The sequence below is a fragment of the Bufo bufo genome, chromosome 1 (assembly GCF_905171765.1).
Source record: "Bufo bufo chromosome 1, aBufBuf1.1, whole genome shotgun sequence".
NCBI lineage: Eukaryota > Metazoa > Chordata > Amphibia > Anura > Bufonidae > Bufo > Bufo bufo.
The window spans coordinates 81,059,337-81,071,162 of record NC_053389.1 but is presented as its reverse complement, the minus strand read 5'-3'; positions in this window follow the sequence as shown (position 1 = coordinate 81,071,162).

Sequence of the window (11,826 nt, the reverse complement as noted above, 5' to 3'; positions counted from 1 at the left end):
TCCTGATCTACCCGGGATTGCTCCCCTATCACCTCAAACCAATGGGAATTCAATTTAAAGACTCTTCCTGTAATTGGAGCCTCCACAAACGTAATCAGAACTGGGGAATGATCAGATATTCCATGGGGCTCATACCTCATTCTCAGGACACGGCCACACAGATCTCGACTTGCAAAAGCCAAATCAATACGGGACATAGACCCAAGTGAATGGCTAAAACATGAAAAGATTTTTTTTTTTCCGTAGAGGTAGCGCCAGATATCCACCAGCGCCAACTCCTCACACACAGCAGTCAAGGGGGACCCACTGTGCCCGCGTCCAGCAAACGAAGAGAACCGATCCAGTTCAGGGTCAAGTACCGCATTAAAATCACCTGCCACCAGCAACACGGATTGATTTTTAGAAGATATATAGTGAGCTAAATGGGAGATAACAGTTGGTTTAAATGGAGGGGGGATATAAATAAAAGCCAATATCGTCTCCTGACCTTTCCAATACCCATGTAGGAATACATATCTCCCTTCTTTATCAATAACGCTATCTAACAGTTGGAACTCCATACCTCTATGAATATAAACACTAACACCTCTTGCATAAGAGGAAAAACAAGAATGATATTCCAGAGCGGCCCATTTCCTTTTCAGTGTATATATCCTATCTACTGTTGCGTGGGTCTCTAATAATGCCACAATAGCAGGAAGATGACGGATCACAAGGTCAAATACAACCGCCCTTTTCACTCTGTCTCCCAAGCCTCTTACATTCCAACATAAAATATTACATGGCATATCTTATAAGCAAAGGAATACCCAGTTTCATCAAGGAGGCACGCACAGCCACGACAAAGAGAACGACAGCCAATCCCTTCCTTAACCCCACCCCCAAAACCCCAACACCCCCCAACATGGTTGACAGGGCATAGTACAATACCCATCAACCTCTCACCTTCCACCCAACCGCCCCCCCCCCCACCACCTCCCCTCATTAACCTCCCCCCTCACCTCCTCCTCATTTTATTTCATAGACCTTTAGAGTCCAACCATTGCGCCGCCTCGACATGTGTGGGGAAAAAACAAACAGAGTCATTATGTACCACTCTTAATTTAGCCGGGTATACCATTGAGTACTTAATTTTAGCTGAAATCAGCCTTTTTTTAATCTCGAAGAAGGTTCTTCTTTTGTTTTGGGTCTCTCGAGAGAAGTCCGGAAATATTAATATCAGGTTACCATCAAAATATATTTCCGATACTTCTCTTTTGCGTCTAAGAACCCAGTCCCGGTCTTTTGAACATACAAACTTTGCTAGAAATGCCCTAGGAGAAGCGCCAGGAGGTGGTTTTTTAAAGGGGATTCTATGGGCCCTTTCCACACAAAAGGATGATACATCATAGTCTGGCCCCAAACTCTCTATCAGCCATTTCTGAATAAATTTTGACGGATCATCCTGTTCCACTCCTTCTGGAAATCCTACCAATCGAAGATTATACCTACGGGATCTATCCTCCAACTCAGTCACTTTCCTTCTTAACCAAGAACGATCTTCATCTACTTCTGCCAGTCTATTCTTTAACACCTCATTCTCTACGGTGACAGATTTAACTGTGATCTCCAATTCCTTAACTTTTACTCTTAACTTCATCACCTCATCTCTTATTATAGTAACATCCCCTTGTACTACCGCGAGAGAGGAAGTCAATTCTGCAACCGAGGTACTAGTAGCGTTTACCACTCCCAGTATATCCTGTAATTTATTATTTATGCTCTCAAAGCCTTCACTATGAGAGGGACCAGGTTTAGATAAGGCCTGCTCCAACCGGTCCGAATTGTCAGAAACTAACTCGGTCTGGGGGCCAGATCTCAATACCACCCCTCTAGACTTGGGTGGTGGTGACTTCAGAAATTTATCTAGCCGAGCCTGTGGGCTCCCCCCTGAACCACCTTTTGGGGATGTCAAAACACCAGATTTACGGTATTTTGGCGGCATTTTTATGGAGAGCAGTATATTGCAACTACCTACAAAAACCCCCACTCGGCAGTATCTCGTGTATATAGAACACCACTTCTCTATAAATTTGGAAAAACCCTATATCAGGAGGGTGCAATTAAGTACATAGAAGGCAAATAAACAGAGGATACAGACGGCACTAATAATAATGAATACTGAGTCCATATATAAACCACAGGGACCCGTCTTAGCTGCGAGCAAGTGTTTACATAGGCCCCCACAAAAAGAAATCAAGTATAGATATCCACCGCTATATCGCAAACATACAGCTATGGATTTCACAGAAAAGGAATCAGCCCCTTAACACATCGCCAAGGATGAAGTTCATATATCCCCTAGACAAGATTAATGTCTCTAGTTCCGCAGACAATATTGGAGTGTCCAGAGAATTTGTCCAGATATTTTCCAATTACAGGTCCATCCATGGGAGAGAAGGGAAAAGACAGGTCTATAGGGGATCTTTCATTCCTTATGTAGTCCTCTATACCTTTTGGGAAAAAGGGGGGGGGGGGGGTTGATTAATTCACCAAACAGCGGAACACCGCAGCCGTCGCAGGGAATAAACCCAGGGCTCACGGCGGGCACACAAAGCCGTTACCAGTAATATTGCAGTAGGTTAGGGGACACCACCCCACTATCACCCCCTACCCGCTCCGTGAGCCAGAGAGTTCACAAGACGTTCTTCAGGAAATATTGATAAATCACCCTGCGGCACCTGCAGGGCAACTGGCGCTTGGCCCCAAGCCCCCACCTCCTCCAAAGGAGTCGAGGTCCTGATTTAGCTGGAGTCCTGCAAGCCCCGGTATCCTGCCAGCTCTGATACCCAACACCTCCCAGGCAGCCAGAAAGAAAACAGTTGATCACCACGAGGTGGATCGGGCAAGCCGCTATAGCCTGGCAGCGCGGAACACAGCACCACTCCAGCAGCTCCAACACCTGGTACATAGCAGATACAGCAACGGAGCACCACACGACCAGTTCCAGCAGCAGGTTTACCGTATAGAGTCAGAACAATCCGCCTTCGGCATTCGGCATCCCCTCAGAAGGTCAGTATTCGGCGACGGCTCACCTCAGGCGCAGGCAGGCACAAGCAGTCGGTCGGAGCATCTGGGCTCTGCTAACCAAGTCTGTTCAGGGGGCGGCGTTCTTTAGGATCCCGGCACCACATCAAGGGAATCGGCAGAGCACAGCGATGAGGCGGTGAGGCAGGGAGAGAGGAGAGGGCGGCCAGAGGCGGAGCGCGGCGTGCCTACGTCATGCCGCTACGTGGTCCCCAGGACGGTTCAATATTCTCGCGGATCAGAAGTTATTCAGAAAAAGGTTATTCAGAAAAAAGAATACAAACAGATCTGATGTCTCACATTTCTTGACTTCTGAATTATTGTTAAGCTGTCTGACTAGTGTTATACAACAGTTCAATAACGCAAAGCAGAACAGTAAAAAGACACCCACGTGGCGGTCTGGAATAAACTGAGACGCCATTACTGCAGCATGAGTCTAAGGGCTCTTTCACACTTGCGTTCTTGTCTTCCGGCATAGAGTTCCGTCGTCGGGGCTCTATGCCGGAAGAATCCTGATCAGGATTATCCTAATGCATTCTGAATGGAGAGAAATCCGTTCAGGATGCATCAGGATGTCTTCAGTTCCGGAAAGGAACGTTTTTTGGCCGGAGAAAATACCGCAGCATGCTGCACTTTTTGCTCCGGCCAAAAATCCGGAACATTTGCCGCAAGGCCGGATCCGGAATTAATGCCCATTGAAAGGCATTGATCCGGATCCGGCCTTAAGCTAAACGTCGTTTCGGCGCATTGCCAAACCCGACATTTAGCTTTTTCAGAGTGGTTACCATGGCTGCCGGGACGCTAAAGTCCTGGCAGCCATGGTAAAGTGTAGCGGGGAGCGGGGGAGCAGTGTACTTACCTTCCGTGCGGCTCCCCGGGCGCTCCAGAGTGACGTCAGGGCGTCCCAAGCGCATGGATCATGTGATCGCATGGATCACGTCATCCATGCGCATGGGGCGCTCTGACGTCATTCTGGAGAGCCCCGGGAGCCGCACGGACTGTAAGTATACCGCTCCCCCGCTCCCCGCTTCTACTATGGCAACCAGGACTTTAATAGCGTCCTGGCTGCCATAGTAACACTGAACGCATTTGGAAGATGGTTCCGTCTTCAAATGCTTTCAGTACACTTGCGTTTTTCCGGATCCGGAGTGTAATTCCGGCAAGTGGAGTACACGCCGGATCCGGACAACGCAAGTGTGAAAGAGGCCTAAGATCAGCAACAAAGTACCAGGCTGATGACACGCTACCGCTGACACAGCAAGGCAGGGAGAACATTCCCAGTGCCCAGCAAGACGATGCACAGTCGCATGTGTCCAGATCTTCACGGGCTAGCAAGAAGTCCTCAGCAAGTTCCTCAGCAGTTAGAGCTCGTGCCAAGGCAGAAGCTGCCCGCGTCCAGCTACAGTATGCAGAAAAGAAGCCATGATGATACAGGAGTTAGCAGCAAAGAAAGCTGCCCTAGCACAAGAGAGAGCTAAGGAAGCAGCTAGGGAAGCTGCCATAGCACAAGAGAAAGCAGCTAGGGAAGCTGCCCTAGCACAAGAGAGAGCTAAGGAAACAGCCAGGGAAGCTGACATAGCACAAGAAGAAGCGGAATTCGAATCAAAATTGCTCATCCTGCAGCGACAGACTGCAGCTGCAGTTGCTGAAGCAAAGGCGGCTGCCTACATGGGAACAAGTCGGTTAGGAAGTGAAAAGTCTTATAAAGACTCAGAGGTTCCAGAAAAACCTCTATTCTCTGCAGATCGTACAAGGGAGTACATCCAGAACCTTACTGATGCGCGTACAAAGGAACAGTCTCTTAAACCTGAAGCAAAGGAATTCAGGCCGAGATCAACATACCGCAGCGCCTATACGAACCAACCCAATAGCCCCCATGAATAATGGCAGAATGTACTCATGTAATAAATCATGAATCTTTTATTATAACAAAAATAAATTGGACAAGGTGAAAACAAAAGAAAAGGGGGAAGAGATCAAAAAATCTCCTCACTCCTGATACCCCTGATAGAGGGAATCGCACAGGTACAGCTGATTGTAATGATGATATAAAATATCCCTGGGTAAAACATGTATACATAGCTCCCAAAATGCACAGTGTGGATCAAAAACACTGTAACTGTACAAAATAATACTAGTTGATGGTGCAACTAAAATATACACATGATAAATGGGGACCGATATCAAGCCGGAACAATGTCCAGTCAAATAACGCCAAATAGATCAAAAGGTCCGCACATCAAGGTGTGTATACAAAGGGGGCTACAAGTGACCACAGCTGCTAACTGCAATGAACACTAGTTCAGATACATCAACACATGCCCACAGTGAATATGTCAATGAACATACAGAGGAGATACATCTGCATGCAGGTGGTTAGGGGTGACCAGTGATCTGTCAGACAGATGACCGGTACCAGATCATATAGTAAAGCCCAATGGTACACCCACAAACCACCAGAAAAACCTCTATTCTCTGCAGATCGTACAAGGGAGTACATCCAGAACCTTACTGATGCACGTACAAAGGAACAGTCTCTTAAACCTGAAGCAAAGGAATTCAGGCCGAGATCAACATACCGCCTGAGCAGGCCCAATCAACCACATGAGGTCAGCAGCTGCCAGCAAACCCAGAGTGAAGCACCAGAAACCCCTAAGAACAAAAAACAAGTGTACCCATCACCTCAACCTATAGATTACATGTGCGAACAACAATGTGCAGTCACCAAATATCTCATCCGCAAAGAAATGGTTAGCTCAGGCTTTCTTCAATTTGATGACTGTCCTGAAAACTATTGGGAATGGAAATCTTCCTTTCTGAATGCCACTGAAGGTCTGAACTTAACACCAGCAGAAATGTTTAATTTAATGATAAAATGGCTTGGTACCGAGTCAGCAGAGCATGTTAAGAGGATGAGAAGAGCAAACCTGTTCAACCCTGCAGACGGACACAACATGACCTGGAAAAGACTAGAAGAAACGTATGGATGGATCCCCAGAGCTAATAGAAGGAGCACTGTTGAAAAAACTTGAAGTCTTTCCAAAGGTGGGCTACAGAGACAACGTGCGGCTACAAGAACTAAGTGATCTTCTACTAGAGATAGCATATGCCAAAGAGGATGGCTACTTGTCAGGACTTTCATATCTAGATACAGCTAGAGGCACTAATCCCATAGTAGAGAAACTACCCTCAAATCTGCAAGACAAGTGGATGTCTGTGGGAGATAAATTCAAAGAAGATTATGGAGTCTCTTTTCCCCCTTTCTCTGTGTTTTTTAATTTTGTCCGACAGCAAGCGAAAATCCAAAGTGATGCCAGTTTCATAGTAACATAGTACATAAGGCCGAAAAAAGACATTTGTCCATCCAGTTCGGCCTGTTAACCTGCAAGATGATCCAGAGGAAGGCAAAAAAAACAAAAACCCTGTGAGGTAGAAGCCAATTTTCCCCACTTTAGGGGAATAAAAAATTCCTTCCCGACTCCAAACAGGCAATCAGAATAACTCCCTGGATCAACGACCCCTCTCTAGTAGCTATAGCCTGTAATATTATTACACTCCAGAAATACATCCAGGCCCCTCTTCAATTCCTTTATTGTACTCACCATCACCACCTCCTCAGGCAGAGAGTTCCATAGTCTCACTGCTCTTACCGTAAAGAATCCTCGTCTATGTTTGTGTACAAACCTTCTTTCCTCCAGACGCAGAGGATGTCCCCTCATCACAGTCCTGGGGATAAATAGATGATGGGATAGATCTCTGTACTGACCCCTGATATATTTATACATATTAATTAGATCTCCCCTCAGTCGTCCTTTTTCTAAAGTGAATAACCCTAATTTTGATAATCTTTCAGGGTACTGTAGTTGCCTCATTCCAGTTATTACTTTAGTTGCCCTCCTCTGGACCTTCTCCAGCTCTGCTATGTCTGCCTTGTTCACTGGAGCCCAGAACTGTACACAGTACTCCATGTGTGGTCTGACTAGCGATTTGTAAAGTGGTAGGACTATGTTCTTATCACGGGCATCTATGTTCCTTCTGATGCAACCCATTATCTTATTGGCCTTGGCAGCAGCTGCCTGACACTGGTTTTTGCAGCTCAGTTTGCTGTTTATTAAAATTCCTAGATCCTTTTCCATGTCAGTGTTACCGAGTGTTTTATCATTTAGTATGTACGGGTGACTTGCATTATTCCTTCCCATGTGCATAACATTACATTTATCAGTGTTAAACCTCATCTGCCACTTATCTGCCCAAGCCTCCAGTCTATCCAGATCCATCTGTAGCAGTATACTGTCCTCTTCAGTGTTAATTACTTTACACAGTTTAGTGTCATCTGCGAAAATTTATATTTTACTATGCAAGCCTTCTACAAGATCATGAATAAATATATTGAAAACAATAGGGCCCAGTACTGACCCCTGAGGTACCCCACTAGTGACAGTGACCCAATCTGAGTGTGTACCATTAATAACCACCCTCTGTTTTCTATCCCTCAGCCAGTTACTTACCCACTTACAGACGTTTTCTCCCAGTCCGAGCATTCTCATTTTATATACTAACCTTTTATGTGGTACAGTGTCAAATGCTTTGGAGAAGTCCAGATATACGACATCCATTGATTTGCCGCTGTCAAGTCTAGAACTTACCTCCTCATAGAAACTGATTAAATTAGTTTGGCATGACCGATCCCTCATGAAGCCATGCTGATATGGCGTTATTTTCTTATTTCCGTTGAGATGCTCTAAGATAACATCTCTCAGAAAACCTTCAAACAGTTTACCCACAACAGATGTTAAACTTACCGGCCTATAGTTTCCAGGCTCTGTTTTTGGACCCTTTTTGAATATTGGCACCACATTTGCCATGCGCCAATCCTGTGGGACATTCCCTGTCAGTATAGAGTCCGCAAATATCAGAAATAAGGGTCTGGCTATGACATTACTTAATTCCCTTAGGATACGGGGGTGTATGTCACCCGGTCCTGGCAATTTGTCTATTTTAATCTTTTTAAGTCGCTGATGTACTTCTTCCTGGGTCAGACAGGACACTTTTAATGGGGAATTTATTTTTACATTCTGCATGTCATTTATTTTCCTCAGTGAATACATTGGAGAAAAAAATATTTAACAGCTCTGCTTTCTCCTCGTCGCTCTCTGCGACAAACCCCTCATTACTCTTTAAAGGGCCGACACCTTCAGATTTATACTTTTTAACATTTATATAATTGAAGAACATTTTAGGGTTAGTTTACTCTCTTTGGCAATTAATCTCTCGGTCTCTAGTTTGGCCGCTTTTTTTTGTTTTTTACATGTTCTATTTTTTTCCTTATAGTTTTTCTGTGCTTCCGTGCTACCCTCCTGTTTTAGTGATTTATATGCTTTCTTTTTGTCATTTATTGCTTTCTTTACTGTTCTATATATCCACATTGGCTTCTTTTTGTTCCTTAACATTTTATTCCCATACGGTATGTACCTCTCACAATGAGATTTTAGGATGTTTTTAAAGATATCCCATTTTGTGGCTGTATTTTTATTTTTGAGGACTTTGTCCGAGTTAGTTAGGCCTATGGCCTCTCTTAGTTGGCTAAATTTAGCTTTTTTGAAGTTTGGTATTTTTGTTCCTCCCTGTAGAAACGCTCTTTTGAATGATAATTGGAAGGTTATTACTTTATGGTCACTATTTCCCAGGTGTCCCCCAACCTGCACGTCTGTTGTTCTGTCAGGCCTATTGGTTAATACTAAGTCCAGTATGGCCGTCCCTCTAGTTGGGTCCTGAACCAGTTGGGAGAGGTAATTGTCTTTGGTTATTGCCAAGAACCTGTTTCCCTTATGAGATATACAAGTTTCAGTTTCCCAGTCTATATCTGGGTAGTTGAAGTCCCCCATAATAACCACCTCATTATGATTTGCCGCCTCGTCTATCACGTTTAGTAGTAGATTTTCTGTCGACTCTGGTATATTTGTGGACTCTGGTTTTGCCTACACCACCAGTGGCAATTAATCACACAGACCTGAGAGACCTCACAGACCTCACGGTAGGACCTCTGTATCCACACACAAAACAGCTGTACCTTCAGAAGTCACAGACTACCAAAGCACCCACAAGGTACACACTATAGAAAACCCTGATAGACATTGCCCAATACACAAAAAAAAAACACATCCACTAAAGAAATGCAAAGGCTTTAGAAGCAAACCCATTGCAGAGCGGATGTCCTTCCTTAAACAAAACGGCATCTGTTTCAAGTGCTGCGGATCTACTTATCACATTGCCAAAGACTGCAAAATACCAGTAGAATGTATAGAATGTGGCAGTGAGAGACATATTGCAGCTTTGCACCCTGGCCCTGCTCCTGCCCCACCAGAGACTGTAGAACCCAGGAAAGATCAGGGCAGGGAGCAGCAAGAGACCCCACTCTCCTTAGTAATGTCTAATTGCACTGAAGTATGTGGACAAGGCAAGAGTGCACGATCATGCTCTAAAATCTGTTTAGTGACTGTGTATCCCACAGGCAGGAGAGAAAGGGCAGTGAAAATGTATGCAGTGCTAGATGAACAGAGCAACAGATCCCTTGCAAAGTCAGATTTCCTTGATATCTTTAACCTTAAGGCAAGTGCAGTTCCATACACTCTAAGGACATGTGCGGGGACAATTGAAACTACAGGGAGAAGAGCCACTGACTTTACCATTGAATCCTCCAATAAGAAAGTGCAGTTCTCACTTCCTACCCTAATAGAGTGTGGCATGATACCTGACAACAAAACTGAGATTCCCTCTCCAGAACTAGCCCATCACCACCCTCACCTCCGCTCAATTGCTCACCTTATCCCAGCTGTTGAGCCAGATGTTTCTATCCTTCTACTTCTTGGGAGAGACATCCTTCAGGTACACAAGGTGTGCCAGCAAATCAATGGACCTTATAATGCCCCCTATGCACAGAGACTGGACCTGGGGTGGGTCATTGTAGGAGAAGTTTGCCTGGAGACAGTGCACCAGCCTGACAACATTAGCACTTTGAAGACGTCTGTGTTAACAAATGGACGCACATCCCTTCTCAGTCCCTGTCACAACAGCTTCGTTGTCAAGGAAAGCTTTGGCAGGTCAACACAACACTGTGACTCTTCTACACTATATGGTAAAGAAGAAGTCAATTCCAACATTGAGACAGACAATCTAGGGATTACAGTGTTCCAGAAAACTAAAGATGATGATAAACAGGCCCTCTCTATAGAGGATCAGACCTTCTTGCAGAATATGGATAGAGAAGCTTACCAAGATGACAATCACAGTTGGGTGGCCCCCCTACCCTTTCGCACACCCAGATGTGTTTTGCCTAGTAACAGGGAGCAAGCCATGAAGCGTTTGCATTCACTCAGCAAAACACTGCAGAGAAAGCCAGAAGTGAACAGAGATTTCACTGAATTTATTAAAGGGATGCTAGACAATGATCACGCTGAAGTTGCAGGACCACTTGAGACAGACAGGGAACACTGGTATCTACCAATGTTTGGTGTTTACCATCCACACAAACCTAACCAAATCAGAATAGTTTTTGATTCCAGCGCAGAGTATAAAGGAGTCTCTTTAAATGACATACTGTTGAGTGGCCCTGACCTAAACAATACTTTGCCAGGTGTCATCATGCGCTTCAGAAAAGAGTCCGTTGCTTTCACAGCAGATGTGCAACAAATGTTTTATTGCTTTCTTGTCAGAGGAGACCACAGAGACTTTGTCACGGATGAAGTTAGCAGATAGCTGGAACATATAAATAAACAAGCGACTGGCTTGATCCCAAACTAAGGAGCTTATAGGTGAGCCCTATAAAACCCTAAGAGCTCTCCCTGACTGCTATGCACATGCAAGGGTATGTATGGTAGACGATTGCATGCCCGCGTACCTAATCCTGTGTGACATCTGAAAACCCTATAATAGTGAGGGGACACGACCACCGGCTCCCTGCACTTAATACGGACGGAGTCAGGGTCACCTAGAATCAAGGCAGCAAGGAAACACAATAAAGTAAAAGATTTATCTGAACAAACAGCAGAAGCAGCCTCCAGCAGTGAACACTGTCATCCAGGAAGTAGTATAAACCGCAAAGTGAGGCAGTCTGGGAGGGATTATAAAGGAAGACGATTAGTTGAAATAAGTGACACCTGGCAGAAGGAAAGGAGATGAGAAAGTGAAACCAAAACAAAGAACATCATACAAGAGGTAGAGAAGAACGTCTGCCAGATCTTCTCACAGAACTGGCGGTGACTTTCTACGCTTTCTTTGGTACAAAGACAATGACATAGACAAAGAAATTGTCGAGTACAGAATGAAGGTGCACATATTTGGCAATAGCCTCTCTCCTGCTGTCGCTATATACTGCATGCAAAAGGCTGCCCAGAAAAATGCAGCGTGCTATGGACAAGAAGCCAAACACTTTGTATTGAGACATTTCTATGTAGATGATGGACTCGCTTCTGCTAGCACACCTGAAGATGCAATTTCCATCCTCAGTAAAGCAAAGCAAATGCTGGCAGAACCCAATCTGCGTCTTCATAAAATTGCTTCCAACAGCCAAAAAGTAATGGAAGTCTTTCCGGTAGCAGACAAAGCTAAGGACCTTAAAGATCTTTGCCTAGGTACAGACACCCTTCCCCTGCAGAAAAGCCTAGGCCTAAGTTGGGATCTAGAAACAGATAGTTTTGTTTTCAGAGTTTCCTCAGAGGAAAAGCCTTTTACACGTAGAGACATTCTATCCACCGTAAATAG